We start from the raw sequence: 20669 nt of genomic DNA on the forward strand, positions 1-20669 counted from the left end.
TCTGAATATCTGATCATACTGGGGAATGCTGCGACTGTTTCTTAGGGCAGTCATTGTGCGAGAAAAAAGAAATCACACACGTGCACAACCTCACAGATAACATTGGTCCAAGTCCGATCTGATGTTTTGTCGGACCGCACTCGGACAGTAAACACGCTCGTCTGCCACTAGCCTATGAGAGTCTGCGGTAGCAGAGCTGCATTTGTTATGTAGTGCAACACCATAGGATATTATTGGGGTAATCACTAGTATTAGATCAGGAGTAGAGCGGTAGACTAGCAGAGGAGGTCGTCTCAGCGTTACATGACACACTCAGCTCTGCTACATCTGGATCCGGCAGGCACACCAGACATTATTTTGTGTTTGTCCACAGTCAGAACATTTCTTTGTCCACTTACATTAATAGCAGGAGTCAGGACCCATGATTAACCCCTCAGAGGCCAGTGTGTGGGCTCCTGCTCCAACTAAACTCATGTTACAGCTCCCAGCCATGAGCTCACTGGTTAGGATGGGAATCTGCTAGGGGCTGGGAGAGGAGGGGAAAGGAGGGGAGGCTTCTGCGAGTTCAAAAAGTGTGCTGGGAAGTGAGAGACTTCAGAGGAAACCTCCATAACACAACCAGGGACCCTCATCTTCCCAGCACTGGGCAGAGGCAGGATCTGTGGGGGCTGCTGCAGACTTGTGAGTGCACACTCAGCCTATGGGATGGAGGGAGAGAGTGGTGGCCACTACCAGAGCCACAGCCCAGGAGAGCCTGCTTCATGACTAGGTCTATCAGAAGAGATGTTCTGTAGATGTTATATGGGCATGTGAGATACACTTATATATGGAGGAGAGATGCTCTGCAGATGTTATATGGCCATGTGAGATACACTTATATATGGAGGAGAGATGCTCTGCAGATGTTATATGGCCATGTGAGATACACTTATATATGGATGAGAGATGCTCTGCAGATGTTATATGGCCATGTGAGATACACCGTTATAAATGGAGGAGAGATGCTCTGCAGATGTTATATAGCCATGTGAGATACACTTATATATGGAGAGATGCTCTGCAGATGTTATATGGCCATGTGAGATACACTTATATATGGAGGAGAGATGCTCTGCAGATGTTATATGGCCATGTGAGATACACTGTTATATATGTGTGAGACATGTTCTGCAGATGTTATATGTGCATGTGAGATACACTGCTATATATGGAGGAGAGATGCTCTGCAGATGTTATATGGCCATGTGAGATACACCGTTATAAATGGAGGAGAGATGCTCTGCAGATGTTATATGGCCATGTGAGATACACTGTTATATATGTGTGAGACATGTTCTGCAGATGTTATATGTGCATGTGAGATACACTGCTATATATGGAGGAGAGATGCTCTGCAGATGTTATATGGCCATGTGAGATACACTGTTATGTATGGAGGAGAGATGCTCTGCAGATGTTATATGGCCACGTGAGATACACTTATATATGGAGGAGAGATGCTCTGCAGATGTTATATGGCCATGTGAGATACACTTATATATGGAGGAGAGATGCTCTGCATATGTTATATGGCCATGTGAGATACACTTATATATGGATGAGAGATGCTCTGCAGATGTTATATGGCCATGTGAGATACACTGCTATATATGGAGGAGAGATGCTCTGCAGATGTTATATGGCCATGTGAGATACACTGTTATATATCGGGGAGAGATGCTCGGCAGATGTTATATGGCCATGTGAGATACACTGTTATATATGGAGGAGAGATGCTCTGCAGATGTTATATGGCCATGTGAGATACACTTATATATGGAGGAGCGATGCTCTGCAGATGTTATATGGCCATGTGAGATACACTTATATATGGAGGAGAGATGCTCTGCAGATGTTATATGGCCATGTGAGATACACTTATATATGGATTAGAGATGCTCTGCAGATGTTATATGGCCATGTGAGATACACTGTTATATATGGAGGAGAGATGCTCTGCAGATGTTATATGGCCAAGTGACATACACTGTTATATATGGAGGAGAGATGCTCTGCAGATGTTATATGGCTATGTGAGATACACTGTTATATATGGAGGAGAGATGCTCTGCAGATGTTATATGGCCATGTGAGATACACTGTTATATATGGGGTAGAGATGCTCTGCAGATGTTATATGGCGATGTGAGATACACTGTAATATATGGAGAAGAGATGCTCTGCAGATGTTATGTGGCCATGTGAGATACACTGTTATATATGGGGAGAGATGCTCTGCAGATGTTATATGGCCATGTGAGATACACTGCTATATATGGAGGAGAGATGCTCTGCAGATGTTATATGGCCATGTGAGATACACTATTATACATCGGGGAGAGATGCTCGGCAGATGTTATATGGCCATGTGAGATACACTGTTATATATGGAGGAGAGATGCTCTGCAGATGTTATATGGCCATGTGAGATACACTTATATATGGAGGAGAGATGCTCTGCAGATGTTATATGGCCATGTGAGATACACTTATATATGGAGGAGAGATGCTCTGCAGATATTATATGGCCATGTGAGATACACTTATATATGGATGAGAGATGCTCTGCAGATGTTATATGGCCATGTGAGATACACTGCTATATATGGGGTAGAGATGCTCTGCAGATGTTATATGGCCATGTGAGGATACACTGTAATATATGGGGAGAGATGCTCTGCAGATGTTATGAGGCCATGTGAGATACACTGTTATATATGGGGAGAGATGCTCTGCAGATGTTACATGGCCATGTGAGATACACTGTTATATATAGGGTAGAGATGCTCTGCAGATGTTATATGGCCATGTGAGATACACTGTAATATATGGGGAGAGATGCTCTGCAGATGTTATGTGGGCATGTGAGATACACTGTTATATATGGAGGAGAGATGCTCTGCAGATGTTATATGGCCATGTGAGATACACTGTTATATATGGAGGAGAGATGCTCTGCAGATGTTATATGGCCATGTGAGATACACTGTTATATATGGGGTAGAGATGCTCTGCAGATGTTATATGGCCATGAGAGATACACTGTAATATATGGGGAGAGATGCTCTGCAGATGTTATGTGGGCATGTGAGATACACTGTTATATATGGAGGAGAGATGCTCTGCAGATGTTATATGGCCATGTGAGATACACTGTTATATATGGGGTAGAGATGCTCTGCATATGTTATATGGCCATGTGAGATACACTGTTATATATGGGGTAGAGATGCTCTGCATATGTTATATGGCCATGTGAGATACACTGTTATATATGGAGGAGAGATGCTCTGCAGATGTTATATGGCCATGTGAGATACACTGTTATATATGGAGGAGAGATGCTCTGCAGATGTTATATAGCTATGTGAGATACACTGTTATATATGGAGGAGAGATGCTCTTCAGATGTTTTATGGACATGTGAGATACACTGTTATAAATGGAGGAGAGATGCTCTGCAGATGTTGTATGGCTATGTAAGATGCACTGTTATATATGGAGGAGGGATGCTCTGCAGATGTTATATGGCCATGTGAGATACACTGTTATATATGGGGAGAGATGCTCTGCAGATGTTATATGGCCATGTGAGATACACTGCTATATATGGGGTAGAGATGCTCTGCAGATGTTATATGGCCATGTGAGGATACACTGTAGTATATGGGGAGAGATGCTCTGCAGATGTTATGAGGCCATGTGAGATACATTGTTATATATGTGGAGAGATGCTCTGCAGAGTAATATGGCCATGTGAGATACACTGTTATATATGGGGTAGAGATGCTCTGCAGATGTTATATGGCGATGTGAGATACACTGTAATATATGGAGGAGAGATGCTCTGCAGATGTTATGTGGCCATGTGAGATACTGTTATATATGGGGAGAGATGCTCTGCAGATGTTATATGGCCATGTGAGATACACTGTTATAAAAGGGGTAGATATGCTCTGCAGATGTTATATGGCCATGTGAGATACACTGTAATATATGGCGAGAGATGCTCTGCAGATGTTATGTGGGCATGTGAGATACACTGTTACATATGGAGGAGAGATGCTCTGCATATGTTATATGGCCATGTGAGATACACTGTTATATATGGAGGAGAGATGCTCTGCAGATATTATATGGCTATGTGAGATACACTGTTATATATGGAGGAGAGATGCTCTGCAGATGTTATATGGCCATGTGAGATACACTGTTATATATGGGGTAGAGATGCTCTGCAGCTGTTATATGGCTATGTGAGATACACTGTTATATATGGGGGAGAGATGCTCTGCATATGTTATATGGCCATGTGAGATACACTGTTATATATGGAGGAGAGATGCTCTGCAGGGGTTATGTGGCCATGTGAGATACACTGTTATATATGGGGAGAGATGCTCTGCAGATGTTATATGGCCATGTGAGATACACTGTTATATATGGGGTAGAGATGCTCTGCAGATGTTAAATGGCCATGTGAGATACACTGTTATATATGGGAAGAGATACTCTGCAGATGTTATATGGCCATGTGAGATACACTGCTATATATGGGGTAGAGATGCTCTGCAGATGTTATATGGCCATGTGAGATACACTGTAATATATGGGGAGAGATGCTCTGCAGATGTTATATGGCCATGTAAAATACACTGCTATATATGGGGTAGAGATGCTCTGAAGATGTTATATGGCCATGTGAGATACACTTTAATATATGGGGAGAGATGCTCTGCAGATGTTATACGGTCATGTGAGATACACTGTTATATATGGGGGGAGATGCTCTGCAGATGTTATATGGCCATGTGAGATGCACTGTTATATATGGAGGAGAGATGCTCTGCAGATGTTATATGGCCATGTGAGATACACCTCCTCCCTCCCCACTCATCTCAGCTGAAGACTTTGCCTCATTTTTCAAGCAGAAAATTGATAACATCAGGGACAGTTTTGGTCAACAACCCCCAGAGCCCTTCCTCCCGACTTCCCAGCCCTCCACCTTCAAAACCAACTTCTCCACCATTACAGAAGATCGACTCTCCACTCTACTCTCAAGATCACATCTCACCACCTGTGCACTCGACCCGATCCCATCCCACTTCATCCCAAACCTCACCACAGTCTTCATCCCAACCCTAACCCATCTCTTCAACCTATCACTAACAACTGGTGTTTTCCCCTCAAGCTTTAAACATGCCTCCATCACACCTATCCTCAAAAAGCCCTCTCTTGACCCATCCTCTGTATCTAGCTATCGCCCTATATCACTTCTCCCATACGCCTCCAAGCTACTGGAACAACACGTCTACCTTGAACTGTCCTCCCATCTCTCTTCTTGCTCCCTCTTCGACCGCTTACAATCTGGCTTCCGGTCACACCACTCCACTGAAACTGCCCTTACTAAGGTCACCAATGACCTCTTAACTGCCAAGAGCAAGCGACACTACTCTGTCCTCCTCCTCCTGGACCTGTCGGCTGCCTTTGACACAGTGGACCATTCCCTATTATTACAGACCCTCTCATCCCTCGGCATCACAGACTTGGCCCTCTCCTGGATCTCATCATACCTAACAGACCGGACATTCAGCGTCTCCCACTCACACACCACCTCCTCACCTCGCCCCCTATCTGTCGGAGTCCCACAAGGTTCAGTCCTAGGGCCCCTGCTGTTCTCTATTTACACCTTTGGCCTGGGACAGCTCATAGAATCTCATGGCTTTCAGTATCATCTTTATGCTGATGACACACAGATCTACATCTCTGGACCAGATATCACCTCCCTACTAACCAGAATCCCTCAATGTCTGTCCACTATTTCATCCTTCTTCTCCACTAGATATCTGAAACTCAACATGGACAAAACAGAATTCATCATCTTTCCCCCATCTCACGTGACCCCCCCTACGAACCTATCAATTACAGTAAATGACTGCCCACTCTCCCCAGTCCCACAAGCTCGCTGCCTCGGAGTAATCCTTGATGCTGATCTCTCCTTCAAACCACATATCCAAACCCTTTCCACTTCCTGCCGACTTCAACTCAAAAATATTTCACGCATCCGTTCATTCCTCACCCAAGAATCTGCAAAAACCCTAGTCCATGCCCTCATCATCTCTCGCCTTGACTACTGCAACCTCATGCTCTGCGGCCTCCCCTCAAACACTCTCGCACCCCTCCAATCTATTCTAAACTCTGCTGCCCGACTAATCCACCTGTCCCCCCGCTATTCCCCAGCTTCTCCCCTCTGTCAATCCCTTCACTGGCTCCCAATTGCCCAGAGACTCCATTACAAAACCCTAACCATGACATACAAAGCCATCCACAACTTGTCTCCTCCATACATCTGTGACCTCGTCTCCCGGTACTTTCCTGCACGCAACCTCCGATCCTCACAAGATCTCCTTCTCTACTCCCCTCTTATCTCCTCTTCCCACAATCGCATACAAGATTTCTCTCGCGCATCACCCCTACTCTGGAACTCTCTACCACAACATATCAGACTCTCACCTACCATCGAAACCTTCAAAAAGAGCCTGAAGACCCACCTCTTCCGACAAGCCTATAACCTGCAGTAACCACCGATCGACCAAACCGCTGCACGACCAGCTCTACCCTCGCCTACTGTATTATCACCCATCCCTTGAAGATTGTGAGCCCTCGCGGGCAGGGTCCTCTCTCCTCCTGTACCAGTTATGACTTGTATTGTTTAAGATTATTGTACTTGTTTTTATGTATACCCCCCTCACATGTAAAGCGCCATGGAATAAATGGCGCTATAACAATAAATAATAATAATAATAATAATAATAATAATAATAATACACTGTTATATATGGAGGAGAGATGATCTGCAGATGTTATATGGCCATGTGAGATACACTGTTATATATGGGGAAGAGATGCTCTGCAGATGTTATATGGCCATGTGATATACACTTATATATGGAGGAGAGATGCTCTGCAGATGTTATATGGCCATGTGAGATACACTGTTATATATGTGGTAGAGATGCTCTGCAGATGTTATATGGCAATGTGAGATACACTGTTATATATGGAGGAGAGATGCTCTGAAGATGTTATATGGCCATGTGAGATACACTGTAATATATGGGGAGAGAGGCTCTGCAGATTTTATGTGGGCATGTGAGATGCACTGTTATATATGGAGGAGAGATGTTCTGCAGATGTTATATGGGCATGTGAGATACACTGTTATATATGGGGGAGAGATGCTCTGCAGAATGTTATATGGCCATGAAATACACTGTTATATATGGAGGAGAGATGCTCTGCAGATGTTCTATCGCCATGTGAGATACACTGTTATATATCGGGGAGAGATGCTCTGCAGATGATATATGGCCATGTGAGATACACTGTTATATATCGGGGAGAGATGCTCTGCAGATGTTATATGGCCATGTGAGATGCACTGTTATATATGGAGGAGAGATGCTCTGCAGATGTTATATGGCCATGTGAGATACACTGTTATATATGGGGGAGAGATGCTCTGCAGATGTTATATGGCTATGTGAGATACACTGTTATATATGGGTAGAGATGCTCTGCAGATGTTATATGGTCATGTGAGATACACTTATATATGGAGGAGAGATGCTCTGCAGATGTTATATGGCCATGTGAGATACACTTATATATGGAGGAGAGATGCTCTGCAGATGTTATATGGCTATGTGAGATACACTGTTATATATGGGGTAGAGATGCTCTGCAGATGTTATATGGCCATGTGAGATACACTGTTATATATGGGGGAGAGATGCTCTGCAGATGATATATGGCTATGTGAGATACACTGTTATATATCGGGGATAGATGCTCTGCAGATGTTATATGGCCATGTGAGATGCACTGTTATATATGGAGGAGAGATGCTCTGCAGAATGTTATATGGCCATGTAAGATACACAGTTATATATAGGGGAGAGATGCTCTGCAGATGTTATATGGACATGTGGGATACACTGTTTTATACGGAGGAGAGATGCTCTGCATATGTTATATGGATATGTGAGATACACTGTTATATATGGGGTAGAGATGCTCTGCAGAAGTTGTATGGCCATGTGAGATACACTGTTATATATGGGGAGAGATGCTCTGCAGATGTTATGTGGGCATGTGAGATGCACTGTTATATATGGAGGAGAGATGCTCTGAAGATGTTATATGGCCATGTGAGATACACTGTAATATATGGGGAGAGATGCTCTGCAGATGTTATGTGGGCATGTGAGATGCACTGTTATATATGGAGGAGAGATGCTCTGAAGATGTTATATGGGCATGTGAGATACACTGTTATATATGGGGGAGAGATGCTCTGCAGATGTTATATGGCCATGAAATACACTGTTATATATGGAGGAGAGATGCTCTGCAGATGTTCTATCGCCATGTGAGATACACTGTTATATATCGGGGAGAGATACTCTGCAGATGTTATATGGCCATGTGAGATACACTGCTATATATGGGGTAGAGATGCTCTGCAGATGTTATATGGCCATGTGAGATACACTGTAATATATGGGGAGAGATGCTCTGCAGATGTTATATGGCCATGTAAAATACACTGCTATATATGGGGAAGAGTTACTCTGAAGATGTTATATGGCCATGCGAGATACACAGTTATATATGGGGGGAGATTCTCTGCAGATGTTATATGGACATGTGATATACACTGTTATATATGGGGAAAGATGCTCTGCAGATTTTATATGGCCATGTGAGATGCACTGTTATATATGGAGAAGAGATGCTCTGCAGATGTTATATGGCCATGTGAGATACACTGTTATATATGGAGGAGAGATGATCTGCAGATGTTATATGGCCATGTGAGATACACTGTTATATATGGGGAAGAGATGCTCTGCATATGTTATATGGCCATGTGAGATACACTGTTACAAATGGAGGAGAGATGCTCTGCATATGTTATATGGCCATGTGAGATACACTGTTATATATGGAGGAGAGATGCTCTGCAGATGCTATATGGCAATGTGAGATACACTGTTATATATGGAGGAGAGTTGCTCTGCAGATGTTATATAGCTATGTGAGATACACTGTTATATATGGAGGAGAGATGCTCTGCAGATGTTATATGGACATGTGAGATACACTGTTATAAGTGGAGGAGAGATGCTCTGCAGATGTTGTATGGCTATGTAAGATGCACTGTTATATATGGAGGAGAGATGTTCTGCAGATGTTATATGGCCATGTGAGATACACTGTTATATAAGGGGAGAGATGCTCTGCAGATGTTATATGGCCATGTGAGATACATTGTTATATATGGGGAGAGATGCTCTGCAGATGTTATATGGCCATGTGAGATACACTGCTATATATGGGGTAGAGATGCTCTGCAGATGTTATATGGCGATGTGAGGTACACTGTAATATATGGAGGAGAGATGCTCTGCAGATGTTATGTGGCCATGTGAGATACACTGTTATATATGGGGAGAGATGCTCTGCAGATGTTATATGGCCATGTGAGATACACTGTTATAAAAGGGGTAGATATGCTCTGCAGATGTTATATGGCCATGTGAGATACACTGTAATATATGGCGAGAGATGCTCTGCAGATGTTATGTGGGCATGTGAGATACACTGTTACATATGGAGGAGAGATGCTCTGCATATGTTATATGGCCATGTGAGATACACTGTTATATATGGAGGAGAGATGCTCTGCAGATATTATATGGCTATGTGAGATACACTGTTATATATGGAGGAGAGATGCTCTGCAGATGTTATATGGCCATGTGAGATACACTGTTATATATGGGGTAGAGATGCTCTGCAGATGTTATATGGCCATGTGAGATACACTGTTATATATGGAGGAGAGATGCTCTGCAGATGTTATATGGCCATGTGAGATACACTGTTATATATGGAGGAGAGATGCTCTGCAGATGTTATATGGCTATGTGAGATACACTGTTATATATGGGGGAGAGATGCTCTGCATATGTTATATGGCCATGTGAGATACACTGTTATATATGGAGGAGAGATGCTCTGCAGGGGTTATGTGGCCATGTGAGATACACTGTTATATATGGGGAGAGATGCTCTGCAGATGTTATATGGCCATGTGAGATACACTGCTATATATGGGGTAGAGATGCTCTGAAGATGTTATATGGCCATGTGAGATACACTGTAATATATGGGGAGAGATGCTCTGCAGATGTTATATGGCCATGTGAGATGCACTGTTATATATGGAGGAGAGATGCTCTGCAGAATGTTATATGGCCATGTAAGATACACAGTTATATATAGGGGAGAGATGCTCTGCAGATGTTATATGGACATGTGAGATACACTGTTTTATACGGAGGAGAGATGCTCTGCATATGTTATATGGCTATGTGAGATACACTGTTATATATGGGGTAGAGATGCTCTGCAGAAGTTGTATGGCCATGTGAGATACACTGTTATATATGGGGAGAGATGCTCTGCAGATGTTATGTGGGCATGTGAGATGCACTGTTATATATGGAGGAGAGATGCTCTGAAGATGTTATATGGCCATGTGAGATACACTGTAATATATGGGGAGAGATGCTCTGCAGATGTTATGTGGGCATGTGAGATGCACTGTTATATATGGAGGAGAGATGCTCTGAAGATGTTATATGGGCATGTGAGATACACTGTTATATATGGGGGAGAGATGCTCTGCAGATGTTATATGGCCATGAATTACACTGTTATATATGGAGGAGAGATGCTCTGCAGATGTTCTATCGCCATGTGAGATACACTGTTATATATCGGGGAGAGATACTCTGCAGATGTTATATGGCCATGTGAGATACACTGCTATATATGGGGTAGAGATGCTCTGCAGATGTTATATGGCCATGTGAGATACACTGTAATATATGGGGAGAGATGCTCTGCAGATGTTAAATGGCCATGTAAAATACACTGCTATTTATGGGGTAGAGTTGCTCTGAAGATGTTATATGGCCATGCGAGATACACTGTTATATATGGGGGGAGATGCTCTGCAGATGTTATATGGATATGTGATATACACTGTTATATATGGGGAGACATGCTCTGCAGATGTTATATGGCCATGTGAGATGCACTGTTATATATGGAGGAGAGATGCTCTGCAGATGTTATATGGCCATGTGAGATACACTGTTATATATGGAGGAGAGATGATCTGCAGATGTTATATGGCCATGTGAGATACACTGTTATATATGGGGAAGAGATGCTCTGCATATGTTATATGGCCATGTGAGATACACTGTTACAAATGGAGGAGAGATGCTCTGCATATGTTATATGGCCATGTGAGATACACTGTTATATATGGAGGAGAGATGCTCTGCAGATGTTATATGGCCATGTGAGATACACTGTTATATATGGAGAGTTGCTCTGCAGATGTTATATAGCTATGTGAGATACACTGTTATATATGGAGGAGAGATGCTCTGCAGATGTTATATGGACATGTGAGATACACTGTTATAAATGGAGGAGAGATGCTCTGCAGATGTTGTATGGCTATGTAAGATGCACTGTTATATATGGAGGAGAGATGCTCTGCAGATGTTATATGGCCATGTGAGATACACTGTTATATAAGGGGAGAGATGCTCTGCAGATGTTATATGGCCATGTGAGATACACTGTTATATATGGGGAGAGATGCTCTGCAGATGTTATGTGGCCATGTGAGATACACTGTTATATATGGGGAGAGATGCTCTGCAGATGTTATATGGCCATGTGAGATACACTGTTATAAAAGGGGTAGATATGCTCTGCAGATGTTATATGGCCATGTGAGATACACTGTTATAAATGGAGGAGAGATGCTCTGCAGATGTTGTATGGCTATGTAAGATGCACTGTTATATATGGAGGAGAGATGCTCTGCAGATGTTATATGGCCATGTGAGATGCACTGTTATATATGGAGGAGAGATGCTCTGCAGATGTTATATGGTCATGTGAGATACACTTATATATGGAGGAGAGATGCTCTGCAGATGTTATATGGCCATGTGAGATACACTTATATATGGAGGAGAGATGCTCTGCATATGTTATATGGCCATGTGAGATACACTGTTATATATGGAGGAGAGATGCTCTGCAGATGTTATATGGCTATGTGAGATACACTGTTATATAAGGGGAGAGATGCTCTGCAGATGTTATATGGCCATGTGAGATACACTGTTATATATGGGGAGAGATGCTCTGCAGATGTTATGTGGCCATGTGAGATACACTGTTATATATGGGGAGAGATGCTCTGCAGATGTTATATGGCCATGTGAGATACACTGTTATAAAAGGGGTAGATATGCTCTGCAGATGTTATATGGCCATGTGAGATACACTGTTATAAATGGAGGAGAGATGCTCTGCAGATGTTGTATGGCTATGTAAGATGCACTGTTATATATGGAGGAGAGATGCTCTGCAGATGTTATATGGCCATGTGAGATGCACTGTTATATATGGAGGAGAGATGCTCTGCAGATGTTATATGGTCATGTGAGATACACTTATATATGGAGGAGAGATGCTCTGCAGATGTTATATGGCCATGTGAGATACACTTATATATGGAGGAGAGATGCTCTGCATATGTTATATGGCCATGTGAGATACACTGTTATATATGGAGGAGAGATGCTCTGCAGATGTTATATGGCTATGTGAGATACACTGTTATATATGGGGGAGAGATGCTCTGCATATGTTATATGGCCATGTGAGATACACTGTTATATATGGAGGAGAGATGCTCTTCAGGGGTTATGTGGCCATGTGAGATACACTGTTATATATGGGGAGAGATGCTCTGCAGATGTTATATGGCCATGTGAGATACACTGTTATATATGGGGTAGAGATGCTCTGCAGATGTTAAATGGCCATGTGAGATACACTGTTATATATGGGGAGAGATACTCTGCAGATGTTATATGGCCATGTGAGATACACTGCTATATATGGGGTAGAGATGCTCTGCAGATGTTATATGGCCATGTGAGATACACTGTTATATATGGGGTAGAGATGCTCTGCAGATGTTATATGGCCATGTGAGATACACTTTAATATATGGGGAGAGATGCTCTGCAGATGTTATACGGTCATGTGAGATACACTGTTATATATGGGGAGAGATGCTCTGAAGATGTTATATGGCCATGTGAAATACACTGTTATATATGGGGTAGAGATGCTCTGCAGATGTTAAATGGCCATGTGAGATACACTGTTATATATGGGGAGAGATACTCTGCAGATGTTATATGGCCATGTGAGATACACTGCTATATATGGGGTAGAGATGCTCTGCAGATGTTATATGGCCATGTGAGATACACTGTTATATATGGGGTAGAGATGCTCTGCAGATGTTATATGGCCATGTGAGATACACTGTTATATATGGGGTAGAGATGCTCTGAAGATGTTATATGGCCATGTGAGATACACTTTAATATATGGGGAGAGATGCTCTGCAGATGTTATACGGTCATGTGAGATACACTGTTATATATGGGGTAGAGATGCTCTGCAGATGTTATATGGCCATGCGAGATACACTGTTATATATGGGGGGAGATGCTCTGCAGATGTTATATGGACATGTGATATACACTGTTATATATGGGGAGAGATGCTCTGCAGATGTTATATGGCCATGTGAGATACACTGTTATATATGGAGGAGAGATGATCTGCAGATGTTATATGGCCATGTGAGATACACTGTTATATATGAGGAAGAGATGGTCCTCAGATGTTATATGGCCATGTGATATACACTTATATATGGAGGAGAGATGCTCTGCAGATGTTATATGGCCATGTGAGATACACTGTTATATATGTGGTAGAGATGCTCTGCAGATGTTATATGGCAATGTGAGATACACTGTTATATATGGAGGAGAGATGCTCTGAAGATGTTATATGGCCATGTGAGATACACTGTAATATATGGGGAGAGATGCTCTGCAGATTTTATGTGGGCATGTGAGATGAACTGTTATATATGGAGGAGAGATGTTCTGCAGATGTTATATGGGCATGTGAGATACACTGTTATATATGGGGGAGAGATGCTCTGCAGATGTTCTATCGCCATGTGAGATACACTGTTATATATCGGGGAGAGATGCTCTGCAGATGATATATGGCCATGTGAGATACACTGTTATATATCGGGGAGAGATGCTCTGCAGATGTTATATGGCCATGTGAGATGCACTGTTATATATGGAGGAGAGATGCTCTGCAGAATGTTATATGGCCATGTGAGATACACTTACATATGGAGGAGAGATGCTCTGCAGATGTTATATGGCCATGTGAGATACACTGTTATATATGGGGGAGAGGTGCTCTGCAGATGTTATATGGCTATGTGAGATACACTGTTATATATGGGTAGAGATGCTCTGCAGATGTTATATGGTCATGTGAGATACACTTATATATGGAGGAGAGATGCTCTGCAGATGTTATATGGCCATGTGAAATACACTTATATATGGAGGAGAGATGCTCTGCAGATGTTATATGGCTATGTGAGATACACTGTTATATATGGGGTAGAGATGCTCTGCAGATGTTATATGGCCATGTGAGATACACTGTTATATATGGGGGAGAGATGCTCTGCAGATGATATATGGCTATGTGAGATACACTGTTATATATCGGGGAGAGATGCTCTGCAGATGTTATATGGCCATGTGAGATGCACTGTTATATATGGAGGAGAGATGCTCTGCAGAATGTTATATGGCCATGTAAGATACACAGTTATATATAGGGGAGAGATGCTCTGCAGATGTTATATGGACATGTGAGATACACTGTTTTATACGGAGGAGAGATGCTCTGCATATGTTATATGGCTATGTGAGATACACTGTTATATATGGGGTAGAGATGCTCTGCAGAAGTTGTATGGCCATGTGAGATACACTGTTATATATGGGGAGAGATGCTCTGCAGATGTTATGTGGGCATGTGAGATGCACTGTTATATATGGAGGAGAGATGCTCTGAAGATGTTATATGGGCATGTGAGATACACTGTTATATATGGGGGAGAGATGCTCTGCAGATGTTATATGGCCATGAAATACACTGTTATATATGGAGGAGAGATGCTCTGCAGATGTTCTATCGCCATGTGAGATACACTGTTATATATCGGGGAGAGATACTCTGCAGATGTTATATGGCCATGTGAGATACACTGCTATATATGGGGTAGAGATGCTCTGTAGATGTTATATGGCCATGTGAGATACACTGTAATATATGGGGAGAGATGCTCTGCAGATGTTATATGGCCATGTAAAATACACTGCTATATATGGGGTAGAGATGCTCTGAAGATGTTATATGGCCATGTGAGATACACTTTAATATATGGGGAGAGATGCTCTGCAGATGTTATACGGTCATGTGAGATACACTGTTATATATGGGGTAGAGATGCTCTGCAGATGTTATATGGCCATGCGAGATACACTGTTATATATGGGGGGAGATGCTCTGCAGATGTTATACGGTCATGTGAGATACACTGTTATATATGGGGGAGAGATGCTCTGCAGATGTTATATGGCTATGTGAGATACACTGTTATATATGGGTAGAGATGCTCTGCAGATGTTATATGGTCATGTGAGATACACTTATATATGGAGGAGAGATGCTCTGCAGATGTTATATGGCCATGTGAGATACACTTATATATGGAGGAGAGATGCTCTGCATATGTTATATGGCCATGTGAGATACACTGTTATATATGGAGGAGAGATGCTCTGCAGATGTTATATGGCTATGTGAGATACACTGTTATATATGGGGGAGAGATGCTCTGCATATGTTATATGGCCATGTGAGATACACTGTTATATATGGAGGAGAGATGCTCTTCAGGGGTTATGTGGCCATGTGAGATACACTGTTATATATGGGGAGAGATGCTCTGCAGATGTTATATGGCCATGTGAGATACACTGTTATATATGGGGTAGAGATGCTCTGCAGATGTTAAATGGCCATGTGAGATACACTGTTATATATGGGGAGAGATACTCTGCAGATGTTATATGGCCATGTGAGATACACTGCTATATATGGGGTAGAGATGCTCTGCAGATGTTATATGGCCATGTGAGATACACTGTAATATATGGGGAGAGATGCTCTGTAGATGTTATATGGCCATGTAAAATACACTGCTATATATGGGGTAGAGATGCTCTGAAGATGTTATATGGCCATGTGAGATACACTTTAATATATGGGGAGAGATGCTCTGCAGATGTTATACGGTCATGTGAGATACACTGTTATATATGGGGTAGAGATGCTCTGCAGATGTTATATGGCCATGCGAGATACACTGTTATATATGGGGGGAGATGCTCTGCAGATGTTATATGGACATGTGATATACACTGTTATATTTGGGGAGAGATGCTCTGCAGATGTTATATGGCCATGTGAGATGCACTGTTATATATGGTGGAGAGATGCTCTGCAGATGTTAAATGGCCATGTGAGATACACTGTTATATATGGAGGAGAGATGATCTGCAGATGTTATATGGCCATGTGAGATACACTGTTATATATGGGGAAGAGATGGTCCTCAGATGTTATATGGCCATGTGATATACACTTATATATGGAGGAGAGATGCTCTGCAGATGTTATATGGCCATGTGAGATACACTGTTATATATGTGGTAGAGATGCTCTGCAGATGTTATATGGCAATGTGAGATACACTGTTATATATGGAGGAGAGATGCTCTGAAGATGTTATATGGCCATGTGAGATACACTGTAATATATGGGGAGAGATGCTCTGCAGATTTTATGTGGGCATGTGAGATGCACTGTTATATATGGAGGAGAGATGTTCTGCAGATGTTATATGGGCATGTGAGATACACTGTTATATATGGGGAGAGATGCTCTGCAGATGTTCTATCGCCATGTGAGATACACTGTTATATATCGGGGAGAGATGCTCTGCAGATGATATATGGCCATGTGAGATACACTGTTATATATCGGGGAGAGATGCTCTGCAGATGTTATATGGCCATGTGAGATGCACTGTTATATATGGAGGAGAGATGCTCTGCAGAATGTTATATGGCCATGTGAGATACACTTATATATGGAGGAGAGATGCTCTGCAGATGTTATATGGCCATGTGAGATACACTGTTATATATGGGGGAGAGATGCTCTGCAGATGTTATATGGCTATGTGAGATACACTGTTATATATGGGTAGAGATGCTCTGCAGATGTTATATGGTCATGTGAGATACACTTATATATGGAGGAGAGATGCTCTGCAGATGTTATATGGCCATGTGAAATACACTTATATATGGAGGAGAGATGCTCTGCAGATGTTATATGGCTATGTGAGATACACTGTTATATATGGGTTAGAGATGCTCTGCAGATGTTATATGGCCATGTGAGATACACTGTTATATATGGGGGAGAGATGCTCTGCAGATGATATATGGCTATGTGAGATACACTGTTATATATCGGGGAGAGATGCTCTGCAGATGTTATATGGCCATGTGAGATGCACTGTTATATATGGAGGAGAGATGCTCTGCAGAATGTTATATGGCCATGTAAGATACACAGTTATATATAGGGGAGAGATGCTCTGCAGATGTTATATGGACATGTGAGATACACTGTTTTATACGGAGGAGAGATGCTCTGCATATGTTATATGGCTATGTGAGATACACTGTTATATATGGGGTAGAGATGCTCTGCAGAAGGTGTATGGCCATGTGAGATACACTGTTATATATGGGGAGAGATGCTCTGCAGATGTTATGTGGGCATGTGAGATGCACTGTTATATATGGAGGAGAGATGCTCTGAAGATGTTATATGGGCATGTGAGATACACTGTTATATATGGGGGAGAGATGCTCTGCAGATGTTATATGGCCATGAAATACACTGTTATATATGGAGGAGAGATGCTCTGCAGATGTTCTATCGCCATGTGAGATACACTGTTATATATCGGGGAGAGATACTCTGCAGATGTTATATGGCCATGTGAGATACACTGCTATATATGGGGTAGAGATGCTCTGCAGATGTTATATGGCCATGTGAGATACACTGTAATATATGGGGAGAGATGCTCTGCAGATGTTATATGGCCATGTAAAATACACTGCTATATATGGGGTAGAGATGCTCTGAAGATGTTATATGGCCATGTGAGATACACTTTAATATATGGGGAGAGATGCTCTGCAGATGTTATACGGTCATGTGAGATACACTGTTATATATGGGGTAGAGATGCTCTGCAGATGTTATATGGCCATGCGAGATACACTGTTATATATGGGGGGAGATGCTCTGCAGATGTTATACGGTCATGTGAGATACACTGTTATATATGGGGGAGAGATGCTCTGCAGATGTTATATGGCTATGTGAGATACACTGTTATATATGGGTAGAGATGCTCTGCAGATGTTATATGGTCATGTGAGATACACTTATATATGGAGGAGAGATGCTCTGCAGATGTTATATGGCCATGTGAGATACACTTATATATGGAGGAGAGATGCTCTGCAGATGTTATATGACTATGTGAGATACACTGTTATATATGGGGGAGAGATGCTCTGCAGATGTTATATGGCTATGTGAGATACACTGTTATATATGGGTAGAGATGCTCTGCAGATGTTGTATGGTCATGTGAGATACACTTATATATGGAGGAGAGATGCTCTGCAGATGTTATATGGTCATGTGAGATACACTTATATATGGAGGAGAGATGCTCTGCAGATGTTATATGGCCATGTGAGATACACTTATATATGGAGGAGAGATGCTCTGCAGATGTTATATGGCCATGTGAGATACACTGTTATATATGGGGGAGAGATGCTCTGCAGATGATATATGGCTATGTGAGATACACTGTTATATATCGGGGAGAGATGCTCTGCAGATGTTATATGGCCATGTGAGATGCACTGTTATATATGGAGGAGAGATGCTCTGCAGAATGTTATATGGCCATGTAAGATACACAGTTATATATAGGGGAGAGATGCTCTGCATATGTTATATGGCTATGTGAGATACACTGTTATATATGGGGTAGAGATGCTCTGCAGAAGTTGTATGGCCATGTGAGATACACTGTTATATATGGGGAGAGATGCTCTGCAGATGTTATGTGGGCATGTGAGATGCACTGTTATATATGGAGGAGAGATGCTCTGAAGATGTTATATGGGCATGTGAGATACACTGTTATATATGGAGGAGAGATGCTCTGCAGATGTTATATGGCCATGAAATACACTGTTATATATGGAGGAAAGATGCTCTGCAGATGTTCTATCGCCATGTGAGATACACTGTTATATATCGGGGAGAGATACTCTGCAGATGTTATATGGCCATGTGAGATACACTGCTATATATGGGGTAGAGATGCTCTGCAGATGTTATATGGCCATGTGAGATACACTGTAATATATGGGGAGAGATGCTCTGCATATGTTATATGGCCATGTAAAATACACTGCTATATATGGGGTAGAGATGCTCTGCAGATATTATATGGCCATGTAAAATACACTGCTATATATGGAGGAGAGAAGCTCTGAAGATGTTATATGGCCATGCGAGATACACTGTTATATATCGGGGAGAGATGCTCTGCAGATGTTATATGGCCATGTGAGATGCACTGTTATATATGGAGGAGAGATGCTCTGCAGAATGTTATATGGCCATGTAAGATACACAGTTATATATAGGGGAGAGATGCTCTGCAGATGTTATATGGACATGTGAGATACACTGTTTTATACGGAGCAGAGATGCTCTGCATATGTTATATGGCTATGTGAGATACACTGTTATATATGGGGTAGAGATGCTCTGCAGAAGTTGTATGGCCATGTGAGATACACTGTTATATATGGGGAGAGATGCTCTGCAGATGTTATGTGGGCATGTGAGATGCACTGTTATATATGGAGGAGAGATGCTCTGAAGATGTTATATGGCCATGTGAGATACACTGTAATATATGGGGAGAGATGCTCTGCAGATGTTATGTGGGCATGTGAGATGCACTGTTATATATGGAGGAGAGATGCTCTGCAGATGTTATATGGGCATGTGAGATACACTGTTATATATGGGGGAGAGATGCTCTGCAGATGTTATATGGCCATGAAATACACTGTTATATATGGAGGAAAGATACTCTGCAGATGTTCTATCGCCATGTGAGATACACTGTTATATATCGGGGAGAGATACTCTGCAGATGTTATATGGCCATGTGAGATACACTGCTATATATGGGGTAGAGATGCTCTGCAGATGTTATATGGCCATGTGAGATACACTGTAATATATGGGGAGAGATGCTCTGCAGATGTTATATGGCCATGTAAAATACACTGCTATATATGGGGTAGAGATGC

General features: G+C 42.1%; 1 protein-coding gene across 2 annotated transcripts in view; it reads left to right on the forward strand.

The window, feature by feature from the left end:
- Positions 1 to 600: 600 nt before the first annotated feature.
- Positions 601 to 20669, forward strand: part of LOXL2 (lysyl oxidase like 2) — a 74573-nt gene continuing 54504 nt past the window's right edge. For both annotated transcript variants that reach the window (XM_073588596.1, XM_073588597.1), the window contains exon 1: positions 601 to 681. The gene's annotated coding sequence lies outside the window, so the exon portion shown is untranslated. The remainder of the gene's footprint in view (positions 682 to 20669) is intronic.

The sequence above is a fragment of the Dendrobates tinctorius genome, unplaced genomic scaffold (assembly GCF_039654945.1).
Source record: "Dendrobates tinctorius isolate UK_male_01 unplaced genomic scaffold, ASM3965494v1 ptg000104l, whole genome shotgun sequence".
Taxonomy (NCBI): Eukaryota; Metazoa; Chordata; class Amphibia; order Anura; family Dendrobatidae; genus Dendrobates; species Dendrobates tinctorius.